This window comes from Stegodyphus dumicola, chromosome 9 (assembly GCF_044657685.1).
Source record: "Stegodyphus dumicola isolate Sdum_Otavi_A_Nest chromosome 9, ASM4465768v1".
Lineage (NCBI taxonomy): Eukaryota > Metazoa > Arthropoda > Arachnida > Araneae > Eresidae > Stegodyphus > Stegodyphus dumicola.
In genome coordinates, this window is record NC_140776.1 from 191,187,992 (window position 1) to 191,214,020 (window position 26,029).

The 26,029-nt window shown below is 32.6% G+C and overlaps 1 protein-coding gene across 2 annotated transcripts in view; it reads right to left on the minus strand.

Annotated features, from left to right (window-relative positions):
- Positions 1-24,738, minus strand: part of LOC118194110 (uncharacterized) — a 153,384-nt gene extending 128,646 nt beyond the window's left edge. Inside the window, exons 1-3 of one of the 2 annotated variants that reach the window (XM_085824489.1) lie at positions 24,594-24,738; positions 23,082-23,384; positions 14,053-14,152 (exon numbers count right to left, since the gene is read on the minus strand). The gene's annotated coding sequence lies outside the window, so the exon portion shown is untranslated. Of the gene's footprint in view, positions 1-14,052; positions 14,153-23,081; positions 23,385-24,578 lie in introns of both variants that reach the window. The other variant, XM_085824488.1, reaches the window with a different exon arrangement.
- Between the last annotated feature and the right edge of the window lie 1,291 nt (positions 24,739-26,029).

Here is a 26,029-nt window from a genome sequence, read left to right on the forward strand (position 1 = left end):
CCAATCAAACAAAAGCTAACTGGTGGACCAGAGAACTGCGTGCAGATCACCAAAAGACCAGAGCGCTAAGACGAAGATTAAAATCCCGCACAAACGACAAAGATCGCACAGCAGCATGGGCCGAATGCAACAGGCAAAGGGCAATTTATAAGAAGAAAATCACGGAAGCTAAACTAAAATCTTGGACCTCCTTTTGCACCAGTAACCAAAATACTTAGGGAGTACTCTATAAAATGGCCACCTCAAAGATTTTCAAGCTGATGCAGATACACACCCCAAATAGCATACATATGTACAAGAACGCCAACGTTACGACAGAAGCCTTAAACAACATCCTAGACCATATTTTTCCCCATGACAACAGCGAAGAAGACACCTCAGAGCAACGAGAATTAAGAACCTCCACTAATTCACCAAGCACCCTAGATGGCAGAAAATTTACAAAAAAAGAACTACTACAACTCATCAAAACACTCAACAATGCGAAGGCACCTGGCCCAGATGGGATTTCAAATCAAGTTTTGAAGATAATCTAAAGTCAGCCCAGAAATACTCCTAAATCTGTACAATGAATGCCTGAAATACAACTGCTTCCCAGACTGCTTCAAGCATGGGCAAATTATCCTCTTCTCGAAAAAAAATAAAAAACCAAAGGACCCTCGCTCATACCGACCAATAAATCTACTACCAGCCATGGGAAAGCTCCTTGAATGACTTCTGGTCAATAGACTAAAATACCATATATATATAAAGACAATAGAATAAGTACCAACCAGTATGGATTTAAACCCGAAAGCTCAACAACTCATGCAATAGATATAGCAATCTCTCAAATACAAACAAACAAAAGCCATCAAATGCATTCGGCTCTCCTATGTCTTGACCTGCAAAATGCATTTGATTCTCTCTGGTGGCCAGCTGTCAAGCAGGCCCTCAGGGAGATGCAGTGTCCAAGAAACCTGTACCTTACGATTACGGACTATCTCAAGAACAGACAAAGCGCAGTAATCTATGATAATACCATAATCACCAGAAAACAAACTAGAAGATGTCCCCAAGGGTCATGTATGAGCGCGGACCTCTGGAACATCACCTTTAATAATATTATCGATTATCAGTGGCCAAATCATACAAGGATTGTAGCCTTCGCTGATGATGTTGCCTTCATAATCCAAGGATCTACACGAAGACAACTAGAGGAAAACTGCAACACCACCCTTAATATATTCAACTACCTTTGTCATAGAATAAAACTCCAAATATCACACATAAAATCGCACGCACTTATAACACACAAGCCAGGACAAACAATAACCAGGAATTCCACGCTACGAATTGGAAACAATAAAATGAAGGCCATTAAGTCTGTATAAACAAAGTATAATACAAGTAAAACTTAAAGCCTGGCACACATGCTGCTCAAACAACCAAGATGTCTACGAACCACTCTACAGAATAGCCACCAATAAAATATTTGCCCCTACTCAACTCCACGCAAGCAACAACCAACCAAACAGCAACGGAACAACAGAAACAACCCTCAATGCCATTTTGGATGCAGTAATGCAAAGAGATGACCCAGAAGATGATAACCCTACCCAGCAAGAACTACGCAACAACCATCAACCACCAACCACCATTAACCATAGACAACCCACCAATAACAGCAATAGAAATAGGCAAGATCATTAAGCAACTCAACAACAAAAAAGCACCAGGCCCTGATGGCATATGCAATAAAACTGATCCACCAAATTGAACCCAGTCTCTTCCTAAACTTAATTAACAAATGCATTCAGCTAGCCACCTTCCCAGATTGCCTAAAAACAGGACAGATAATTCTATTCTTAAAACAACATAAAGCACCAGAAGACCCCTCATCATATCGCCCAATTAATTTCTTACCCGCCATTGGAAAAATCCTAGAAAGATGTCTTGTTGGACGACTAAAATTCCACCTCCACAGCCAAAACTATATCAGCGACCACCAATACGGATTCCGACAACAACGCTCCACCATCCACGCCATCATCAAGCAAATCAACCACAACAAAGCCAATAACCTACACTCTGCAATTGTCAGCCTCAACCTTCAATATGCATTCGACTCAGTCTGGTGGCCTGCCATCCGTCAAGCACTAAGAAACATCAACTGTCCCCGCAATATATACAACACCATAATCGACTTCCTACAAAACAGAGCAAGCACCATTTTATACAACAACACTATCATCACAAGGAACCGGACCCGAGGATGCCCACAGGGAGCCTGCATGAGCGCAGACCTGTGGGTACTTACCTTCAATGAAATTATAAAACAAACTTGGCCACAATATCCACAAATTACAGCTTTTGCAGACGACATAGCCTTCATTGTTGGAGGAACACACGCCATACTCAAAAAGAACTGTCAAGAAGTAGTTAACCTCTTCAAAAGTCACTGCACAAGATACAAACTAAAAATTTCAGCAGTAAAATCACGCATCATAACATTCCACAAACCAGGCCAAAACCTCACCAAGCAGTTATCAGTCAAGCTGATGGCAACAAGATAAAGCATACAAAAACAATAAAATATCTGAGAATCCTCATTGATCAAAAATTAAACTATATTGAACACCTCCAAAACATCAAAACAAAGAAAGCCACATTCCATCAGCCAAAATCTCCGCAGAATGCATGGAACAAACTGGGGCCTCAACCCACATATCACAAAGATTCTGCTCCAAACCGTCATTACAAAAATAGTAAACTATGGAGCAGCAATTTGGGCCCTACTGATGACAGAAAGAAAGAAGATCTTAACCACCATTTAAAGACAATTCACCTTGAACATCACAAGAGCATTTCAGACAGCTCCAAACTCAGCATTAGACATACTAGCAGGCATGACGCCACTCCACCTGGAAACAACATACGAAGTGATCTACTCCACTGTTTCACAGCTCCAAATTCCAATCACCTATGAATATACAAACTACAACCTGCAAGACTATGAAACCAGATCCCTACCATACAACAGGCATCCAGCAACTCCGCATACGAAAATAATAGCAATCAACAATAACAACCAGCAACTCAACAATAACTCAACAATAGCCTTTACAGATGGAAAGATAGAAGAGAAGGTTGGCTGCGGTGTCTACTTCCCCATCCAAAACCACATTAGCCAAGAAATTAAATGGAAAGGTTTTCTCCATAAAAACAGGACTCACCACCATAGACCAGAAATTCAATTGGATACCACAGCTTCAAGAAAAGAAGTTAACCACAGCCAAAATCGCAAAAGCATTAAGGGCGATGAAAGGATATTCCTGGGGCCTTAATCATCGCATTATGAAAATTCTATTACAGACAGTAGTCAATAAAATAATCACCTATGGAGCCGCTATCTGGACCTTTCCCATGACAGCAAGAAAAATTCGGACCCTTAACTCAATTCAAAGACCTTTCTTGATCAATATTATCCGATCATTCTCAACAACCTCCACCAACGCACTACGAACAATAGCCGGGGTGACGCCACTACCAATTCAAACAGAAATCGACGCACTGTCCACAATCATCCTACAACTAAAGAAAACTTCGACGTACAATGGCGTAATTTTCAATTCACAAGAAGATGAAGAAAAGCCATTGAAATATAACAGACATCCCGCTTTGGGTCTTCACAATCTCCATTGCAACCTTGACAAGCCACCGCCATCAACTGATTTTATACTGCATACACGGATGGCTCAAAGATCGAAAATAAGGTAGGAAGCAGAGTCACCATAAAAAGGCCTCCACTGCAAATGGTAAGGTTACCTTCAGCCGCAAAACAGTGTATATCAATTAGAGCTCATAGCCATACTAAACAGCATTATGCAACTTAATGACTTAAATACAGATACCATCCACGTAATCACCAACAGTCAGTCTTCCATACATGCCATCAAACAACAGCACACAAATTCTCCTATAGCCCACCAAATTCAAGACATCATAAGCACAAGTAATAAGAAATTTGTCCTGTCATGGACCAGAGGGCACAACGCCTGTGAAGGCAATGAAAGGGCCGATTATTTAGCAAAACAGGCAGCTCTAGAACAAACAGGATCTTAAATTCATATCCCATGTCCTAAATCAGCATTAAAATACAAACTAAAACAAATGGCGAATGAAAAGTGGCAACATCAATGGGAGCGAGAACCACAAGGACGACGTACATTCGAACTACTACGGAAGGCTGATGAAAATAGTACAATTTCAACATAATTCCTCACCCAGTACATCTCAGGTCACGGTCCCTTCCCCAAGTATTTTTATGATCGCAATATGGCTACGTCGGATAGATGCATATGCGGAGAATGCGGAGACCCTGAACTTTACATATTTCAGTGTCCACTAATGTCAGCCCATCACATTCGCCATCCCACTGACACTGGAATAGAATTTAGAAGATTCATTATTAAGCACCGTAAAGTTTTCCAAAACATCAAAAATATTATTGATTTCTTACACCGCCAAGGACTGGACTTGTGTCATCCATAGCTTACAACCCAAAATAATCCTCTAAGTTCATAAAACGCAAAAATAAGAACATCCACTCTCACCCTCATACTATACAGGAGTGCTTTTAGAAAACGCACTTAAATATATCCATTTATTGAGACAACTGTAACTTTTCTCATACCATGAACTATGAACTACTTCATACTGTGCAATGTGTGACAGATGCACCAGTACTACGTACTCAACACTATGTACCATGAAATGAATTCATAAACTGTATGCTGTATTATGAATTGCACTATGAATAATAACTTATAAACTGTTAATTGTGTAACAAAAAAAACAAATAAACAACGAACCACATACCATAAACACTCCCCCCCCCACCAACAAACCTCCAAACCGAAACACAAAAGAAATATGTATATACATATGTAAATAACTTATTGTAATTATGCATTGTAATTATTGTATCTATCCATTCAACTGCAAAGTACCCGTGTAAAGTATATCTGAGACAATATTGTCTGCAATGCAAATTATGCACCATTAATATATAACAGTGTATTATGAATGCTGCTTGCTGCAATGTAAACTAATTCCCGAGCATGGTGTTAACGTGCCCGGTCAGGGTACACTTCTATAGATGGTTAGTGCAGTGGGGCGGTACAAGTTTTGCCCATGGCGATGTTTTGGTGCCTCCTGTACTTCTTTCTGTCTGTCTGTATTTGAAGACTTTTAATGTCTGTAGCGATGGATTTTTCTCTTTTTGCCAACAGTTTAACTTTAGAAACAGTACCTGTTTTTTTCAGGTGATCACTTGGAGTCTTCATTCCATGCAGATGTAATAATAGAGACAATTTTTCTAAAATTTAAAATTTGTTTTCGATAGCAGATGAAAAATGAGTCATCAAATGGTGAAACGCTGTATGTTATTTGCTGAGAGGTGCTAGCAATCCCTTCATCTGAAGCTTCACACACATTTCCGAAACCTTCGTAACTGGTTTGGAATACTTTCCAAGCCTCGTTTAAATCCCTATAATTAGCAAAAGCTTCGTCTAAGTGGTCAGCATTCTCATAAGGGTTCCATTGACAGTTCCTGCGATTTACTAAAGCTCTAATTTCCTGAAACATCAGCACATCGACGTTACAACACAGCAGGCGACACAGCGTTAGGCGAGCCTCCATAAACATCATCAGTCGGGATGGACCGTCCTCTGTTATTGTCCGAGACTCTTGAGAACTGAGGGAGGATAATATTCTTTAGTAAAATTCGAATTAACAAAAGTGAACAGAATACTTTAAATGACTTCACTTAAAAAGTATTCTTCCCTTAAGGGGACTTAAAATACATTTTAAGTTATTTCTTTTGATTAAGAACTTTCATCTACTTTTTATGAATATTATTAAGTGGTTTTATAAGACAAAATGATTTTAAGCTGAAAAAAAAATTTTTTTTGCTAGTAATTGTTCTTAAATTTTAATTTTCTGAAGAAAACTTTAACAATAAAAATTCTTTCTTCTCCCACAATTTTCAATGTACTTGTCCCAAATTTTTTTATTGTATTTATTAGTGTTCTTCATAACATTAAGGGTTTATTTTTAAATTAATGAATTTATTTCTGAGAAAAAAAAAGCAGGGTTTTATGTAAAAACTTAAAAACAACATATGATCTTAAATACATTTTCACTTCTTATATTTTTTCTTTTCACTATTTTGCAAAACTTATCCTTGGTTCTATTAATCAAATAATTTTAAATAAGCAGTAAAAATATTAAATAATTTAGTCCATATCGGTACAAGTTTAGGACTTTAAGTAAAAGGATGTATTGAAAAAGTGCAATTTAAAGAATGTAAACTGTCTGAATGGTTATTAAATCATTTCAAATTTCTTTAAATTTTTATTACTGAATTTCAGTACACACACACATATTATATATATAATAAAACCTAGTACTGTTCAGTTGATATAAGCATACAATTGATATAACGGTTGATATTAAAATAAATTACAAGCTTTAATTACAAACCTTAAGTGGCCAGAAATATTGCCAAAAAAATCATAAAATGCAAGTAGAATTTTTCTTTACCTGTTTTTGTTTCTAAAACATGTTTAAAACACATTTAATATCAGAATTAATTTTAATATATTTTCTAAAACATTTATAATCAATAGTAATAATATTAATTTGTCGTTTTATTCATTTTTTTTTCAAAAAAGTAAAATTTGAAATTTGAATAGACATAAAACATTTAAAACCCCTCAGTGACATATGTGATTTCTTTTCTTCTTTTAGCGATTTGTTCTCCTATACAAATCGCATTTTAAATTAATTCAGGTGTATTTTAATTAATAAAAAGTTTAATTGTTTGTTCCAGCAGCATTCAATAATGCTACAGTCAGGAACTTGATCACTTTCATTACACCCCCACTTCTGTTCTTATCGTATCACAAAGGGTATTTTTATAGCAAAAAAAAAAAGAAAAAGAAAAAGAAAAGAAAGGAAAAGAAAAAAAAAAAAAAAAAAAGAGGGAAATTTCATCGATTTGGGGGTACTAAGTCCCCTTTTAATCAGATGTAATCTTCTTCGAATAAATTATTGCTATCCCAAATTGGCAGACTGAAATGAAGGTTAAGGAAACTATACGGAGGTTCCAAAATAATTTAAATATGTGGGTGTACCCCAACACAGCGAATCAAAATTTCGTCCCCCTTTTCTAGCTGGAGAATTTAACGACCACATAAAGCAAAAGTTTTTCTATCCCCTTAGAACACTACAGGGAGTCTTCATACTTTCTGAAGAAGATTAAGGCCATCTTGATGGGATTAAGTTAGTTATAAAGTTTTTGTGTAATCCGTTATTGAATATGATGTATCAGAAATTTCTAAAAAGGCTTTTTGTGAACTTAAACCCAGTTTTCTGAAAAAGTCACCTTTTGTTAAAACTTATCACACGCTTAAACTTCTTAATAACCTCATATCCAAAAATGCGTACACAGATCTACTGTAACATATAACAAGATAGTTTTTTCCAAATATCATTCAATTTGAATTAAAAATGAGAAGCATTTTCAAGACATGCGAACTGCGAAAAGATTTGTTTTGAGAAAACCGAATTTAAAGCTTTCTTCAAACTTACCTTTAATACATGGTCATGAGAATCAGCAAATTAACTTTAAATATGAATATATAGACACTGGATAATAGTTTTGTGTGATTTAACTATTTTTAATCTCTTAATACTAAATTTGAGAAAAATAAACATATGGCAAATTCGTATGTGATTCAAAGTTAGAGGTAGAAGCAATTTATCCATTATATCGAATGAAACTTTTAAAATTCACCCGCATCCTATGTTTTACCTTCATTTACATTATCTTTTAATACTTTCCGAATACAATATTTTTTACTATTTTTTATTTTTCCAGTTTTAAACTTCTCTTTTTGCTTTGGTTCAAGCGACGTTGATCACGCTTCCTCCTGTTCTAAGCCTATAGCATTTACATAACTAAAGTTAAATTCATTAATAGTTGTCAATACTGACATTTATAGCCTTTTTCTAAAAAATAAACACTTCTTTTGCCAAATATATAAATTATAACATCAGTAAATAACTGTTGAAATACATTTTTTTACATTTTTTCCAAAATTTAAAGAGCAAAGTTTTCGCTGTTTACACATTTTAAATGCTTGTAATTCTTTAAAAGTTAGACTATTTCAACTCGTTTTTTTGCATATGATGTAGTTATGTATGTGGAATATTACGAGAGAATCAAAACACAGATTCAATATTTTGGTTGATTTTCAGCTATTTTAAAGTACACCGTCCCCTTAAAAAAACTGTGTGCTGCAGACAACACTGCCTCCTTTTCAGAATTTTTGAAACTTAATAGCAATATATTATCATATGCATGGGCAATAATGAAAGCATCTGATTCTATACTTTTTTGCGTATTGAGTTGAAGTGTTGCCCAGCAGTGATTGTGTATTTAAAGTCGAGCATGATTGAACTGTTTCAGTTTTTCGTGAAAGTTTAAATATAACAAATATGTTTTAATGTCTTTTGGGAAAAGATATACTATGTAATAAATGGTCAAAATTTGAAAACCTTTCAAATCAATTGAACAGTTATAAGAAAACCTCAAAAATAGTCGAAGAAATGCTGGATTTGGTAACTGAAACTCTTCAGACGTGTTCTGAAAGTTCATGAGAACAGATTATGATATACCGATTAAGTTTTTAGGGAAAAGATTTCATTATTGAAAGCTAAATTCCCAACCTACACAGCTGAAATGATGACATGAACTTGCACATTATTTTAAAGCAGTCCTACGTGTTATTCTCCGATACAAGAAAGCTCGTCCTTCATTTTATGGCATCCTTCTTTCTTAAAAATGTTAACATTAAATGCTGGGTACTTACGAGATAAATACTTTGCATTTAACCCCCGACAACAAGGTTAAATGCAAAGTATTTATCTCAAAAATCTTCATGACTACAAAATCATGAAGAGGTTGGGAATCTTTCACTTGATAAGATTTGTATTAAACTTACTATTGCACATAAGAACGGTAAAACTGAAGGTTTGTCTTGTACAAATGTTCCTCAAAAAGCTCTTACAATTCAAACCATTGTGATTTCTTCAATCATATCTTCAAATAAAGAAGTTGTTGCAGTGTTTCCTGTAGATAACCTTAAGCCAAACGATTTAAAAATTCAGACATTACAGGTGTTAAAAGTTTTCATGATTGTGGCTTCGAGGTTGTTTCCATAATTTCCAACAACTATGTTAACTATAAATGCTATGTAATGGTCATGTGGTGTCTGCTATTGAAAACGAATTTTATTTGGGAAAAGAGATTTTTTTACTGTTTGATTTAGTTTATTTACTGAAATATATAAGGAATAATAGGTTGAACCAAAGTGAAACCAATCATTCAAAATCATTTAATCATAATCTTTAAATGATACAGATAATAAGCTGTATTATGCAAGTCTATTCCATTTGAAAAAAAATTATATATCATAGAGCAGCACCATTCTATACAAATAGCTCAAGCACTTTCGAAAAAAAGTGTTATATTCAACCTCTTTAGAAATGCAAAATGTTTCTACTGCAGTTTAACATTTTGATAAAAAAAGACTGTTGTAGCACTGTAAGGTTTCCCTTAGTTCAATAAACCCAATATTCAATTTTTAATGATAATGATCGTTTTAAAAAACGAACAAAATCCCAGAAATTTAAAAATCAATCCTTATTAATACATTAATTTAATATTAGTAATGTGGAGTATCTCGTTGAAGACATTTCGGTGGGTATTTAAATTTATGAAACAGATGTTTAGTTATGAAGATGAGCATTTTTAATTGCTTCAAATTTTTACATTGAACATATTTCTAGATGTGTCTATGCATACCAAATGTAAAAAGAATCAATATGTCAAAATCTATGTGTAAACCAAATAATGAAATGGAATGCATTTATATCGCTATGTTCCCAGATTAATTCAAAAATAATATATTTTTATCTTAAAATTATGCTACTAACAATTAAATCTAAACATTGATAAATCTTATATCTAAGAAATGCATAACTCTCTCTCGAATGTCAAACCTTTTAACTTAACATGAAATATTAATATTTGCAGCTCTCGAATTTCTGGGTACGATTTTTTACATGAGACAATAAAAACATAATTTCTTGTACTGCTTGGAAATAAGAGAAAATATTTAGTTTTAAATGCTAGTCACACCGTGGTTAAAAATTTGATATAATATTCATTTTAATTAGTTTAAAACTATTTGAATTTACAGTGTTTAATGCTATTAAACTGCATATAATGGTATGTAACAAAAGCTATAGTATCGTAAACTATTGATTAGCAAGCAAATATTAATATTATTTGAGAAACTCCCCTAAGATGCAGTCCCGTCATCTGAGTTTAAAAGATTAGTAATCCATTCTTCAGGTATTTGTTTTTAAATATTCCTTATAGGAAGAGAAGAATATATTTGTTTCTTATATACTACTGGGAAAAAGAAAGCGCCCTGACTCAAGATCAGTTTGGCTGATTGCCCTTAGCTGTGGCGTCACCAAACGTTAGTTTTGGCCTTCTCCCATCAAGATGGATTTGAGAAGACCTCTCCCTTTCAAAAAGCTGAAGGTTACAATTATACTTTCAGAAGCCAATAGCAGCCAAGAGTCATCGAACAAACAGGTTAATTACTTGAATAACATTAATAAATGCAAGAACTGGCAAAGAAAATACAAGCTATTAGTAAAGACAAATGTTAACATTAGAAATGTGTGTCTTTCATTAACGATTTTTCGGTACAAAAGTATGTTAAAATGTACTAGAAATATTTTTTAATTAAAGTAATCATGTAAATTTTTACAGAAATTAGTAGTTAGATTAAAAAAAAATAACTTAGTGTGACGTTTATTACAAAAACATTACTACGCGTTTGGAATATTGACGTATAATATATATATTTTAAATAAATTAAAATTATTATGCTAAGAAAATTTGGTACTTTTCAGTTTCGCCGGCGCAAATCTCGCCAAGCAGACTTTATTGGCGACAACATACAGTATACACATAAAAAATATTAAAAAAACGTTAGTTCTAAGAATTCTTTTTTTTGAAGGCATAAACATTTTAATATCGCATAAAATTTTATAAAAAGCCAATAAATAAAGACAATAAGTTTATAAAAAGACATTAATTTAAGAATTTACTATGCTTTCATAGTTCAACATCCTGATTCGCCGGTTTATATCACGTGACCCCAAGTGATCTCATCTCACGTAAACTACTCTACAAAAATCTAATGCTCTCAGTAATTATCTACATTAATTTCACGTTAAATCTTAATTTGGAACACAAGTTTAAATGTAAGAAATATTTCAATTCGTACGAATAGCTTACTCAGAAATTATGTAAAACTGCAGTGCTTTACTTCGCTAATGCATTCTCGTTAGAATTGATGAATTTAACCCTTGATTTTACCTTTTCTATATTTTCGGCTTCGGGTTAAGTGCTGTGATTGCATCCTGATTGACTTAATTACCGAAAATGGCCTTAGACATAAAACTGAACTACCTGATAAAAATTCTATGTAATTATATGCCAGTATTGAAAGAAACAATCAATCTGATAAGAAAATGCTGTGACTTGTTTTGAAAATGAGGCTTAAAAGGTTACCAGCGAGAATATTTCGTTTGGCATCGATTGTACCATTATTGGCGACTTTATCGCTTGCGCCGGCAAAACGGAAAAGTACCGAAAATTTTTCTAAAACTTATCTAGAAAGGAAGAATTAGATAAAGAGTACTGCAAATTAATAATCAATCAATCCTCTTAATAAATAATAGCTTAATTTCTTTTACCAAAAATTCATACTTTTTTTTTAAACCAAAAGTCATAAAATAAAGCTCACAAAGTTAAAACACTTTCAATATGAATGGAAAATTCTGGAATAAACATGTAAGCAAAACTTGGAGAAGTAATCCATAATTCATTGATATCCGTATATTATGTTTGGGGGAAAAGTTACATATAATTTGTACCAAGATATCGATCACAGAAATCGAGTTAATTTCTTTACTTATTTTTTTTCTTAATAAAGGGATTTGTAAAGAGATATGCTAAGGTAAAGGTGAAAAGTTTTGGAATATTTTTAAAGAATAAATTTAAAAAATATTTTTACTTCATAAACTGAAATTTTTACAGTGCATTTTCCCACAGTAAATATGTACAGAGAAAAAGTTGGGGTAACTCTAGGTTTTGAAACTCAGGTCAAACTACCAATGTTTAATGACTTTACTTTTCCGCTTGAACGTGAGACCTTTTAAAACTAGGCTGATGAAATGCTATGCGTTGAAAAGTGTATTAAAAAAATCGAAGACACAGCATTAGTAAACACAAAAGTATGCTGAATTATAGATTTACATGTTTGTGATTAAGTTGATGTGTATGCCGTTATGAAATATTAGGAATATAACACAAAAGCCTCAACAAAAAAAGGCAATGGCAATCTAAGTCATTGCAATCAACTGTATAAAATTATATGTATTGCTGTTAATTCCAATACTGTTGAAACATTTTTAAAAAATTATAAATGAGGTATATTATAAATTGCATGAACTCGTTGTACTATAACTACTACAGTTAGAAATATTATTAGCGAGATTTAGTGACCATCTTTCTTTACAAATAATTAATTTTGCAAATAATTAAGCCTAAAACTAGGCTGGAAAATAAAGTGTTAGAAACCTCTTCTATACTTATGATGCTAATTTATGAAAATTATCATTTAAATGTAAATTGGCATAAATGCGGTACAAAAATATACAAATTATACATAGATAAAAATCTGAATACAATACAAAACGATCTATGAAAAACAAATAATTAAGAGGAAATTAAAACTCCCAAGATATGAATATAAGAGAACTCGAATTTTTTCCATTATTTATGGAAATAGTGCAGATGTTCAGAATTATTAGTTATTATTAATTAAATTTGTATTAGAAATTCAATGTGTCTCAATAGAAACGAAGAATAAAGTACGGTTAGAGTAATTGGAAAACAGAATAAATATTTAAAGTTTATAATATTAGAATATGGAATTTGTAAGAAAGCTAAATGTCTTCAAAATAACTTCAATGTCTAAACATGGAAAGCTTAATAATATTACGATAATATTGGTGTGAATTTAAAATTTCGTAAGAAACCTAAATTTAGGTTTAATAAAGAGAATTTTTAACATTAGAACTTTTAACAATAATTGGTAAATATTTGAAATTTAAAACCATTCTGTCTAAGAAGATTTATTAATATTTATCTAGACAAGTAAACTAATTTAAAGTGCGCAACAAATCCGATATTTGATAGGTTGATTGCGTATCAGTTTTATGCTATGCATATATTAAGTTGTAGATTTCAATTTGTACGTAATTCCAAGCTGTAGAATTATAAATTCCTGTAGAGAATACAGACGATCTAGCTCATTATTATGATGCAGGAATTAATGAAAATTATTTAAATATAAGTTGGCATAAATACAATAAAACAATATACAAACTCTAGATACATGAAAGCTTGATATGAGAAAGATGCTGAAATGCCAAGCTATGAATATAAGGGAGTTGGAAAATTTTTTATGAATTGTGAAAATGCTGCAGTTGCTCATGATCATCACCTATTATTAATTAAATGTATATTATAAATCAAATGTTTGTCAAAATAAACAAAGAATAAAGTACGGTTAGAGTAACTGGAAAACAAAATAAATATTTAAACATTTCTAATATTAAAATACGGAATTTGTAAGAACATTAAATGACTTTAAAATAACTTCAAAAACTAAACATGGAAAGCTTAATAAGACATATATTAAAATAACATTGGTGTGATTTTTAAAAACTCCCTAAGAAAACAAATATTTAGATTTAATTAAGAGAATTTTTAAAAATAAATTAAAAATACAAAACAAATTAGATCAAAAGCAATCGGTCGTTACTATAAACCTTATAAATCAAAGAATAACTTACCTCATTTTCTCGAAAGGATCCAACAACAAACTGAAAAGTATGCTTGACGGAATGAGCTGGTTGATCCAGGGCTTAACCCTACACTGCATTTTTATTTTTCCTTGAAAAAAATATATATGTAATGAGAAAACATGAAAAAATATTTTAAAAAATTTAAGTCTAAATTTTCATTATTTTTTAACTAAATGTTAGGAAGTGCTTCCGCAGAGAACCCGGTAAATGTAAACATCGCCAACTTTGGCGATAATAGTTCAATCCTGGTAACCTATCGGATTCATCCTATTCCTCTGTTTGAAGGTTACAACCATTCCTCTTGTGTTCATTTTGTTGAATTATCCCTGTCGTTGTTCGCATTTGGAGATTTATATTATTCTTCTCTTATTTATTATTATTTTTTCTGCTTTTCCATGTTATTTTTTCTGAATTTTGTAACAACGAATAGATAGAAATATTTTTGTATAATTAAAGAAGTTTTCATCGATAGATTTCGGTTCTTGGCTCCAATCTTTATGGCGTAAAATTTTAACAAGATACTACATTGCTAATGCTTTTCTAACAATAACCTTTCAGAGGATGGCAGGTGTGACATAAATAGCTGATTAAATTGAAATAAAAAATATTATTGATTATCTAAGATTACATAGTAGTTTGATGCATCCCCATGGTCATCAAAATTAGCAAACCACTGCTAGTGTAAGGAATACAGTTCAAATGACTCTTGAAAAATAATAAAATGTATAAAGTTCTAGGGTTTAATCCTAGTATCTGGTGCACACGGGATTTGGCTACTTTTGGCGACTTTATGATGAGCAGTAAAAACGGGACATATACGATGAGTAGTTAACGGGTCATATACAGTTAAACATAGTATATACTATGTATACTATGTGTGTATATACATATACTATGTGTGTTATAGTACATATATATATAGACGTTCTTTGGACCATTTTTGGTATTGGCGATAATTTTCAAAGTCACGCCAAGGTTGCACCATATACTAGGATTTTACCAGTTCTAGTTTTATTAACTAGTATATATAACTAGTTTAGTTCTAGTATTATTATTTGATTACTGTTGAAGGTTATTTGTATTGTCAAATATATTATGAAAAAGATAGGTTTATTTTCATATATCCAGTTTAACCGGTTAGTTTTACATCTACATGCTTATTACCTGTGAATTTTTACTACCATATGCTTAATATATTATTTTGTCTGCAAGCTTAATATACTATTTTGTCTGCTAACTTGAATTTACATGCACTAAAAATCACATTTACGGCTGCGAGCTTGGCGAGTAAAAATTGCAACGCCGCCAACGGGTTCTCTGCGGATGAAAACCCAAATGTTAGTTTGTTGCCAAGTGGCAACATCGTACAGTTAAGCATAAAAAATAAAAAAACAAACTGTGCCAAATGGCTACACCATACATTCAAGAGAGAAAAATTACTGTAAATGATAGTCTCTAAAACAGTTCTTCTCTTTATAAAAACATAGAGGAATTGAGCATTTCATGCACTGTACTCTTGTAAATCCTTTGCAATTCAACATTTTACATCATTGTTTATTTGTAGAATGCTCCGGCCAGTGATCAATTCTGTCAAATCTGATATCTTTTGGAGGCTCTTTCGAGAAGCTTTTTTTGATTGTTTTCCAACTGTTTCTTTCCTCTGCACTTGATGATCTCCCTCTTTTTAGTGATTTTACTTGTCCATGTAAGCACAAAGGTTTGCTAACTGCAATCTAAAAGTAACAAGTTTCATAGGCTTTTCACTATTACACTTTTGTTTGTGCACTCTCTTGCACAGCAACCAAGCATTGATAATTGTCAGGTCTAATAAATGGTAAAACAACCAATAATACCACTTTTTGCTTCGCATTATTATTTTATACCTTCCAATCAAACTGTCAAGTAAGTCCACACCTCCCATGTGCTTGTTATAAGTTGCTATAACATAAGGACAATTTACTTTCACATGACATTTTTGTTTCCTGTCAAAGCGCTGTACTTCACTTACCGGGTTTGTACCAGCAAATGAAGAGAGCATTGTGACACTTTTATTATCTTTCCATGATACATTTGACAGTTTACAACCATCATATTCAGCGACAAACTCAGTGATGGATCCACGAACTTGTAACTTCAGCTCCCTTTCAGTTGGAAGTTTGCAGTCTGTAATTCTATTTCTTCTAATAGTTCCAAGAGATAAGATTCCTTTTTTCTTCAAATATACTTGCAGAGGAATAGAATTGTAATAATTATCAAAGTAAAGTTTGTGATTAACATTTTCTTGAACAGGACGAGTTAATCTAATAACTACATTACTACTAGCTTCTAAATCAGGCTCTTGAGGTATATGAGCAACATCAAGTTCTTTGCCACCATAAATATAGAAATTGTATGCAAATCCGGATATTCCACTCAAAATGAAGAGTTTGTATGAGACTTGTCAGGCATATACTGTTTTAAATGGTGTCTAGCTTTAGTAGCACGCATTTGTTCATCGACACAAAAAGATTCTTCCATAGGAATGGAAAGGAAAGATTTTTGAAGTTCATCAGTCAAAGGTCTCAGTTTGAAAAACTTATCCTGGCCTCCTTGCAAATCAGTTGAAAATGCATTATTGTCATTAAAATGAAGATATCTTCTTATTTTTTCAAATTCGTTAACTAGCATAGAATTTTGAATGAGAGATATTCCAACAACAGGATTCCAGTACAATCTAAAGTCTTTAACACTTGATACAGAACTAAATATACAAATTCCCAAATATTTTCTTATATCAGATGATGTTACATTGAGGGTTCTAGTGTAGAATTGGGTGCCTCTTCGATTAGTGACAATTTTTTTAAATAAAAATAGATTGCTGTGTACATGGACAAATTTAAAGCAGTGCGCAATGCCTAGTTTGTGCAATTCTGGGATGTTTTTTTAAGTGAAAACAGATCGATGTGTACATGAACACAAAGTTTATGCAATTCTTTGGCTTATTATTTTGGGGAACAGCTTTAGTATTGGTTCTTTTGGCGATTTTTTGATTAGGCGACAAACTTCGGTCGCCAAGGTAGACCCGGCTTTGAAGATCGTAAAAAAATGGCGGATTGTCAACAAAACCCGATCTAGACTAAACAATTCTAAAAAATAAGCTCTTGATCAGAACAAATAGCCTTTCTCTAATTTTCAACACTGAACTAGTACTGCTATGATAAATTCTTGGAAATTTTAGGCAGTGATTATGTTATGAGTAATGAAATTTACAAAAGTTTAGTATTTTAAATTACAAAATATAATATTAATGTATTAAACATTAATATTTTAAGTAGTTAGTTAATATTTATGTTATATTTAGCTAATATTTTAAATTTACAAAAGGTTAATAAATGCATTTCAAACTAGTATATGTTACTTTAGTTTCTTAGATTCTGTTATTAAAAGAAAGTAAAAAAATATTTCAAAGTGAAGGAAATCAAATTAAATTATAATGAGTAAATTTTGTACCAGCATTAGAAATACTTTTTATGATTAAATTTTGCAAATGGTAAAAATATTAAGAAGTGTGTATTTTTAATCACTATTTATTACAAGTAATTTATGATTATAATTTAAAAGCTAAAATTAAATTATCATAATTAGTAAATTCTGTACCAATGGTAATAATAAACAACAACAATCATCATAACTGATGATTTCTGTGAAAGATTCGAACAATCATTGGAATCCACTAGCGGTGGAGTGATAAACCACTGAACAGTGGTAGTTCAGGCTGGCTATATTGGAGTTTTTGTGGTTTCCCTTACATGCAATGTGAATTTGAGCCAGTTTCTCTTAAAAAGTCCTTTATGAAAGCATCCTTCTGCTAGCCAGCGTATATATTTATTTTCTATTCTTACATACTCTCTCTTCTTATTTCTTAACTCTAAATCTTACTTCTGAAGTGAAGAAGTGTTGCATCTATAGGTCGAAAAATATGGTCAATATATTTGCAAAATCCTATTCAGTTTTGGACAGCATTTAAATAAAATAAATAATTTGATGCAAACAAAAATGCATTACACTATTTCATGTAGTGAATAATTAATCAGGGAACAATGTATAATGCAACATTCCTTTATTTTGTAACCAGAGTTATTTTATGTTTGGGATCTTTATTGTCAATTTCCCCACCAGGATCCAAATGAAATTTTTAGTTTCTAAAACAAATGATGTTTTGCCTTTAGAGGCCATGTTACTAGGTTGCTAGATAAGATAAGATTTGTAGTCTTGCATTATAATTGCTGATAGTTGAATTCCATCCTGGTTAAGTTTTGAACCAACTTTGCATTTAATTGATTTGTGTAGCCTTTGGCTACAAATTTATTTGAATTTAAATTTTACATTTGAACTTAATTGTTATCATAAGTTATCTTGCCACAAGTGGTTGACTGAGTCATAAGCACAAAGTGTGCCTTCTGTTCTGTACATCTAAACTTTATAACAGAATAAGAGTATATCTTAATAAGAATATATCTAAACTTTATAATAATTACATTTAAAGACATTGAAATCAGTATCTAAGTGCTTGCCATGTAGTCAAATTTTTATATATAAATTGTACTCTTACTTTTATTAGAGTTTTTATTACAAAAAAAAATCAGATTTCTGTTAGATTAAATGTTAAAGTAACGTAGAAAATTTGCATAAAATTTAAAATAAAACGTCGACTGTTATGTCAACATACTTTTAATAAAAGTAATAATACTCAGTGAAGGTTATTCATTTACAGCTATTAGATTGTGAGACTTACAAAATTTGAGAACTGTAAATTATACGCAATTTATTCCATAATCTAAGCAACATTATATTTTTTACAGTCAAATTCTAAAAATGTTATAAAAGCATTAATGAAACCTGATTTTGGTCTATGAATTCATGCAATTACACATCCCTATAGTTCTAATTTAAGAAATGAGGCAAAAAGGTATTTTTAGACCATGGTTTATAATATGCAGAGTTGACACAAGAAATATCAAGACTCATATGATGTAATATTAAAAGCATCAGTTTTAAACATCAAATTATGGCTTTTTAAAAAATATTTTAAATGTTGTTCTTTCCTAACACGAAAGTAATTTTAAGAAAAACATGCTGTTTATACCTCTTGCCATCAATGCTGATACCTACCAAATTCGTTAAAGTTACGTGGACAGAAATGGCGGCATGTTTTTCACCTCAGTATTTAGGGTTACCATACATAACAAGGTTATCATAATTTTTCATTCACCGTGCCAAAATAATTTCTCACCAAAAAGGACTAATACTAAAGCTGTGCCTATTTTGGATTTGTGTAGCGGCCATCTTGAAATTGTGTCTTCCTGGAGCCGATCTTGGCGTCAAAAAAGAATCCCCAAAAGACAAGGGGCACCCCTACATTGAGAGGTTTCTCAAGTATCTGTTGTACACTACATAGAATACACTGGTGTGCCAAAATTAAGGACAAGACGGTTTTTCAATATAACATTGTGCAAAAGCTTTCCAAATCAACACAATAATACTACAAGACGTAAGAACATGGGTAATGTAAGCAAAACCGTCCCAAAAAAGGAAATCAAAAGAATAAAAAAGAACTTTATTGAAAAAGTTGCATGGAGCGCAATGTGACTGAAGGCCGAAACATCCATGTGACAGGTGTCCAGTAAGAAACATCAAGCCTTTATTACGGAATATGATCTCCCCTGACTGCTGGGCAGGTTTAACATCGTTTGTCCATGCTGAGTATCAGGTTGTCAATGAGTTGTTGTGGCACTGTTGCCTATTCCACTCGTAGCGCCAATCGCAAATCCGGAATCGTTACTGGCGATAAGTTACGTTCTGCCACGTGTCTCCATAGAAAGCCCTATACATGCTGGATGGGCTTTAGGTCTGGAGACCTTGCTGACCAGTCCATGTGTTCAATAGCCTCACTCTCCAACAGCTCTTTGGCAGCAACTGTACGATGAGGTGCAGCATTATTGTCCATGAAGAGGGACTAAGGACCCAAAGCACCTCTGAAAAGAAGCACGTAAGGAAGGAGAACCTCGTTACAACAACGGCCCCCGGTGATTGAACCTTCTTGGAAGATGTGAAGGTCGGTACGGCTAGCAAGCATTATGCCTCCCCAAATGAGAAATCCGCGACCTCCGAACCAGTCCCATTTGATGATGTTAGAGGGGTTATTGTGGGTTCCCTGCTCTCTCCAGATGTGTGTGCATCTAGAATCGCTACTCAGACTAAATCTGCTCACATCTGTAAAGAGTATTCGATCCCACTGATTATCTGTCCAATTACGGTGTTACCTGCACCACAGAAAATGCCTATTACGATATAGGCGTTAATGGCATACGCCGTACAGGTCGTCATGCAAATAGACCACCATTGTGCAGCCTCCTGGCCATAGTAAAACACGATATCGGTTGTTCAATCGCCTGTTCCATGTGTCTTGAAATTTCTCCCTTCGACTGCCACCTGGTCCTCTTTGCCTGTAGGGGAATAAACCAGTCATGTCCTGCCGTGGTTGCTCGTGAGCAACCACTGCTGATCTGTCGGATAGCTGTTCCAGTAGTCTGAAATGCTTTCCAAAGTCGTGAAAGATTGCTGTGTGTAATCCCGAACTTCGTAGCCACACTTGTTACCTTTCGACATGCATCAGTCTTTCCAATAATTCAACCTCGGGTAAAATCATTCAGATGTCATCTAACAGATTGATTGTTCAACATTTCACACTGAGGCATCAACTCGACGTCGTTTAAACTGATATACGCCATGCAATAGCTTCCCAGAAATGCTGGGCTCACACCTCCAGCAATCTTTATATTCCTCCGACACTCCCCCATTATGTCTAGCTGCAAAAATGCGCATGTGCTACCGTACCTGACCCTAGTTAATCTCCTGATTCATCTTTCAGTCTGATTTTCCTCTTCGTTTCGCAAATAAGCTAATTTTTTTAATTTCGTCCTTAATTTTTGTACACCAGTGTAGTTTGTTCAGTAATAAAAGTTGAAATCTGGATGAAAAAAACTCACAAAGTGTTTCTAAATTCAAAATATTTTGAGGTAACTGTGTATCTCCACTGAAAGTTATGAGTTCAGGATTTACTTGCAAAGACTTTTCCTTCCATACAAGTTTAATTTTTGCTTTTTTAACTTTCTTACTTTTTTTCTCTAACGTCTTGTTACCTGAAGTCGAACTTTCGTTTTGAATATTCACTTCATTTTCACATGATTCAGAATCATTTTCATTGTCAGAAATATCCTCTGGATTTCTATTGAAGAGAACATTAGGATTAAATGTAGGATCTTCATCACTATCATCCGAATCATCATCACTTTCACTTGAAAGAGCATTCCATATTTCATCTGTCAATAATTTCTCTTTACCATTTGTGTCAACAAAGTAAACAGACCTATGCCCTTCCATTATTCTAGCTCATAGAATTTCAAATAAAAAATAAATTGCTTCTAATTATATCACATAACTCATAATTAAAACTCCACAGACAAAATAGAAAGACAAAAGCTAACGTAAGATCCATAAACAAAGCACATGCTTTCTGAACTACTGTGTTAAGTTGAATTGGTCATCGCATCCTTCCTGCATGATGTTGCCAAATGGCTACAGATACATATTATGGCGTAAATTTTTTTTAAATATTCGCTTTAAGATAAAAAGCCTAATAAACGAATTTTAATAGTTCATTTTATGCATATGATTTTTAATGGACCTAGGAAAACATTTAATAGTAAATAAAAATTTCAAAATATGGCCATTTATGTGATTTCAAAAGTCTACTGCTATGATTCCATTTACTGTTATCCACGGACACCTACCGCCATCTATTGAGAATAAATGGTGATAACTGAATCAAAAGAAGTCCAAACATACTTTTAATGCACAGTGTTGCCTCATGGCTACATTTTTCTGTAGCCAATTGGCAACATGATGCAGTGTAGGGTTCATTTCTAAAATTAGAAAAGCCGGAGCACTACCGTAGGCCTCAGGAAAGAAGAACAAGAAATAAATAAAATTATTAATAAAATCATTAATCATTAAAATAATTAATGGTTAAAGTGATAAATAATTTTAAAAATATATTAAAATTTATTTCTTTGGTGATTTTAAATATAATTATTAAATATACTATACATTAGATTATTAGTCCAAAGGTGCTTTGTCCCTGAGGACTATAGTTTTCCTTTTGCGTCGAACTGTTGCCACCAAATATTATCGCCTCGTATTATATTTGAAGAAATTAAATAATGAAGAATCTGCGTATGCATGTTTCTCGCATTGTGATAAAACAACGGTACTTAGAGCCATCCAATTTTGAATGACTTAATTCTTCTGCGAATACAGGCATTGAAAGCCCAAATTTGAAATTTGTTTCATTATCGATTTCATATTTTGTAAAACTTTTAACGAATTTTTGATTAACAAACTCTACGATTTCGAAGCGGGAACATTTTATCTCTAGCGCGTGAGACTGTGTATCGGAAATACTAAAAATATGTTCAATTTAAAATTATTTTGCGATATTGATCTTGAACTGAATTTTATGATTTAAGTGCAAGATAAATTGAAATCAAGAAAGCTTGAGAAATAGTCTACGGCAGCTATGCCAACTTGCAACTTTTGTCCATGATGAATTTAGCTGATTTAAACTTTAGAAAGGCTTTCTTCGACGGTTTGCTGAGAAGTGGAATCTTGAGATTTTTGTAGTTTCGCGAGAAGTGATTTCAGATTGTAATGAATTTTACTTTTTTGGAATTATTAATTATTAATTTTTTTGGAATTACCTGACCTTTTTTGGAACGGATTAAAAGATTTTTCTCCGCATTCTTTGTCCTGAATTTGAGAATTATTGAAGAATTTAGCCATTTTCAGGGAATTAATTTTGCATGTAACAGATTCAGTTGTTTGAATAGGTGTTCCATCCTCTGTGTTCTCCATGATAACAATTGCTCAAGCTTTAATACCAAGCAAACATAATATAGTATAATAAACAATATACTCACCAGAAGTCAAGTTTGGGAACTTTAGGGGGGGAAGCGTTTCAACCATAGACCTGTTATATACTAGACGGAGTATCGCCATTCAAAACCGGGTGAAAAAGCGGCACAGGAATGAGCTGCAGGAGTATGGGCATGAAATGGAACTGAACCCAGACTTTGGCGTACTATCGCCATGGCTGGCAATTTCTTCCTCTCTTTTCTCTTAGTTTGAAATGCGAACTTGGAAAGATGTCATTTCGCAGAAGCTGCCGTTGAATTTGCAGAAGAGGTTAGATCGATAAACACCAGCCAAAATTATTAATTTCCCTAAAATTGGACACTTTATTTTAAAATTTAACTTTATTTTAAATTTTAATTTTTAAAATTTAAATAATTCTCATGCTGTAGAATAATATTTTGTAATATGTTCCTCGGCGTCTACAAAATTTAAAATAAAATAAAAAAAACTGGAGAGAACAAACTAAATAATAAACTAATAACTAAATAATAAATAATAAACTAATAACAAACTAAAAAATAAATAAATAAAAAAGAAGGTTTTTTAGTACTTAGGACAGAATAAAAAAAATGGATAACATAAGAAAAATGAGTGAAAACAGAAAATAGGACAAAAAGGAAATTTAATATAAATACGAAAAGGAAATTTAATGTTAATACGGTGTATTACAGAGAACTACAGAGTAGGTGAATCAAAGTGAGAAAGATATTAAATTAATTGAACTAAAAATGAATGTCAATATAATAGATATAAGTTAAAAGGAAGAGAGAGAGTGGTAAATAATTAAATTAAGAAACTTAAAAGGTGGTAAATTAAGACTTCCTTTTACTAGCAAATATATATATATATATATTATGCATGTTGCACAATGTAGTCGCACTTATTTTAAATAATTTTAGAAGGTAAAATTTAAATAATGCTCATTATTTTTAAAAAGAAACTTAAAACTATTAAAGTTTTGAAATTTAACTGCTATATAATTTCTATTTTCTTAATACTTCAAATTCTTAATATTGGAATAAATGCCAGAAACATGATATAAGAAAGAAAATACGTGATTGAAATTAAACATATTTGTTATATTTGGATGCAAGAAAAGGGGATAAAATAAAGTCATTCATGTCCCCCCCCCCAAAGAAAATATAATTTTATGCAGTTCTTACACAGTGTTACATCAACATTACCAAGTATTAAATACATACATTACTACTTCGCACATGTCCGCATAAGCAAACGCATACAAAGAATATATAAACAAACGCATTCAAAGCAGTCTGTTGGCGTATGAAAAATGTCGCCAAAGCAGAATACTAGACTAATTAAAATTATATTGTATTACTAAAATTTTAACATTTTTTTCGGAACACAGTTATTAGAAACATACATATATATTAAGATACTTTTATTTAAGTGTTATTTCAAGTATGCATATATTATATAAAATTAGAAAATCTATTTTTTGTTAGAAAACGGCAAGTAGAGTGGATAAAAAAAACCTTTACATTTTATATAATTACGTTTTAAAACATTAGAAAAAGCTCAGCTGTGAAATGTTACTCCTCCACCTTTCACGTATCTGGAATTTCATCTATATGCGGAGCACGAAAGTACCATTTTTGAAGTCCGAAACAATGCGCGTACATGCAAAACATTTGCTTCTCACAAATTCTCCATAGAACTGTAATGGGAAGGAAGATCCGCGGGAAATACGATTTGGGAAATGTTCCAAATGTCACGTGGTTCGCATTCCTGTTCCCCTTCAGAGTTGCCGTTTCTCTCTCTAGTACATTACAGCTCTATGGTTTCAACGAGCTCAGCGCCAGGAATGAGGAGAATGAGCGTTCCTTCTTTCCTTATCCTTTTCCTAGTGACTGGTCTTCAGCCCTTACCAGTTTCCTATTCTAAAAAGGGGATCCTAATGAGTAAATACTCCAGAAAAGGAAATTATATTGGTTCCTTTTTTATTATTATTGTTAACGTGGGTCATAGTGTGTGTTGCACATTAGCAAAATTCTCCCTCCATCCCCGCAAAGTATATCTTTTGCCAATCCCATACCGTCTTCTTCAACTGGACTGAGGGTGGGGACAGAGCGGTCTTGTCTTCTGGGTGCCTTCTGCTCTTGACGAGTGGTAGCTTAAGAACCCTAGTTTCTTGGGGGGGGGCACCAAAAAATTTAAAATAAGTATAAATATAGTATCAAAATATAGAGACTTATAAATGGTGCCATATTTCAAATAGCTTAGGGCCTCATCAAGTCCAAATCCCGCCCTGCCCAGTTAGATAAAAACATCCTACAAATTCACCCAGAAGTGTGCAAGAGATTGCAGAAAAAGGCATTTTTAAAATTTATTAATCACAAATTAACTAAATAAATATTTTTTATAAGATGTATAAGGAAAAACGAGATAAAAAATTGAGGGAAAACAGAACATTGTTGTATTCTAACAGCGTCTTTCCGAAATTATATTGCTCGCATCGTCCCCCCTCGACTTCCGAATTTATAAAATTAATAAAAAAGTAGGAAAATTATGCTACGAAATACGGCAATTTCAGGCAACGCGCTGATATATCGTTGCATGTATCGTTGCATCTGATAAGTATAATTAAAAGAATTATTCCCTTTACATTTTATAATAACTCAGTTACAAGTTTTAAATAATATTTAAAAAAAAAACTTATTTTATTCCCTTTCAGAAATGTTCAGAGAAAGTCAAATACTATTTAATACCTATTTAATTATTAGGAATTAGCGAAATACTTATTTAAAGTATTTCGCTAATTCCTATTAATTCTCTAATTTAAAATGAACCGAATAGAGCATTAATTATAAATTGACTTATATTTTTCGATTTAAAAGAAGCCAAAAAATCATGTCATATTTAAGAAAGTATTTTAGGAAGAAGCTCTATAAATAGAAAAGAAATAATGCATAATTTTAATACTAATAATGCA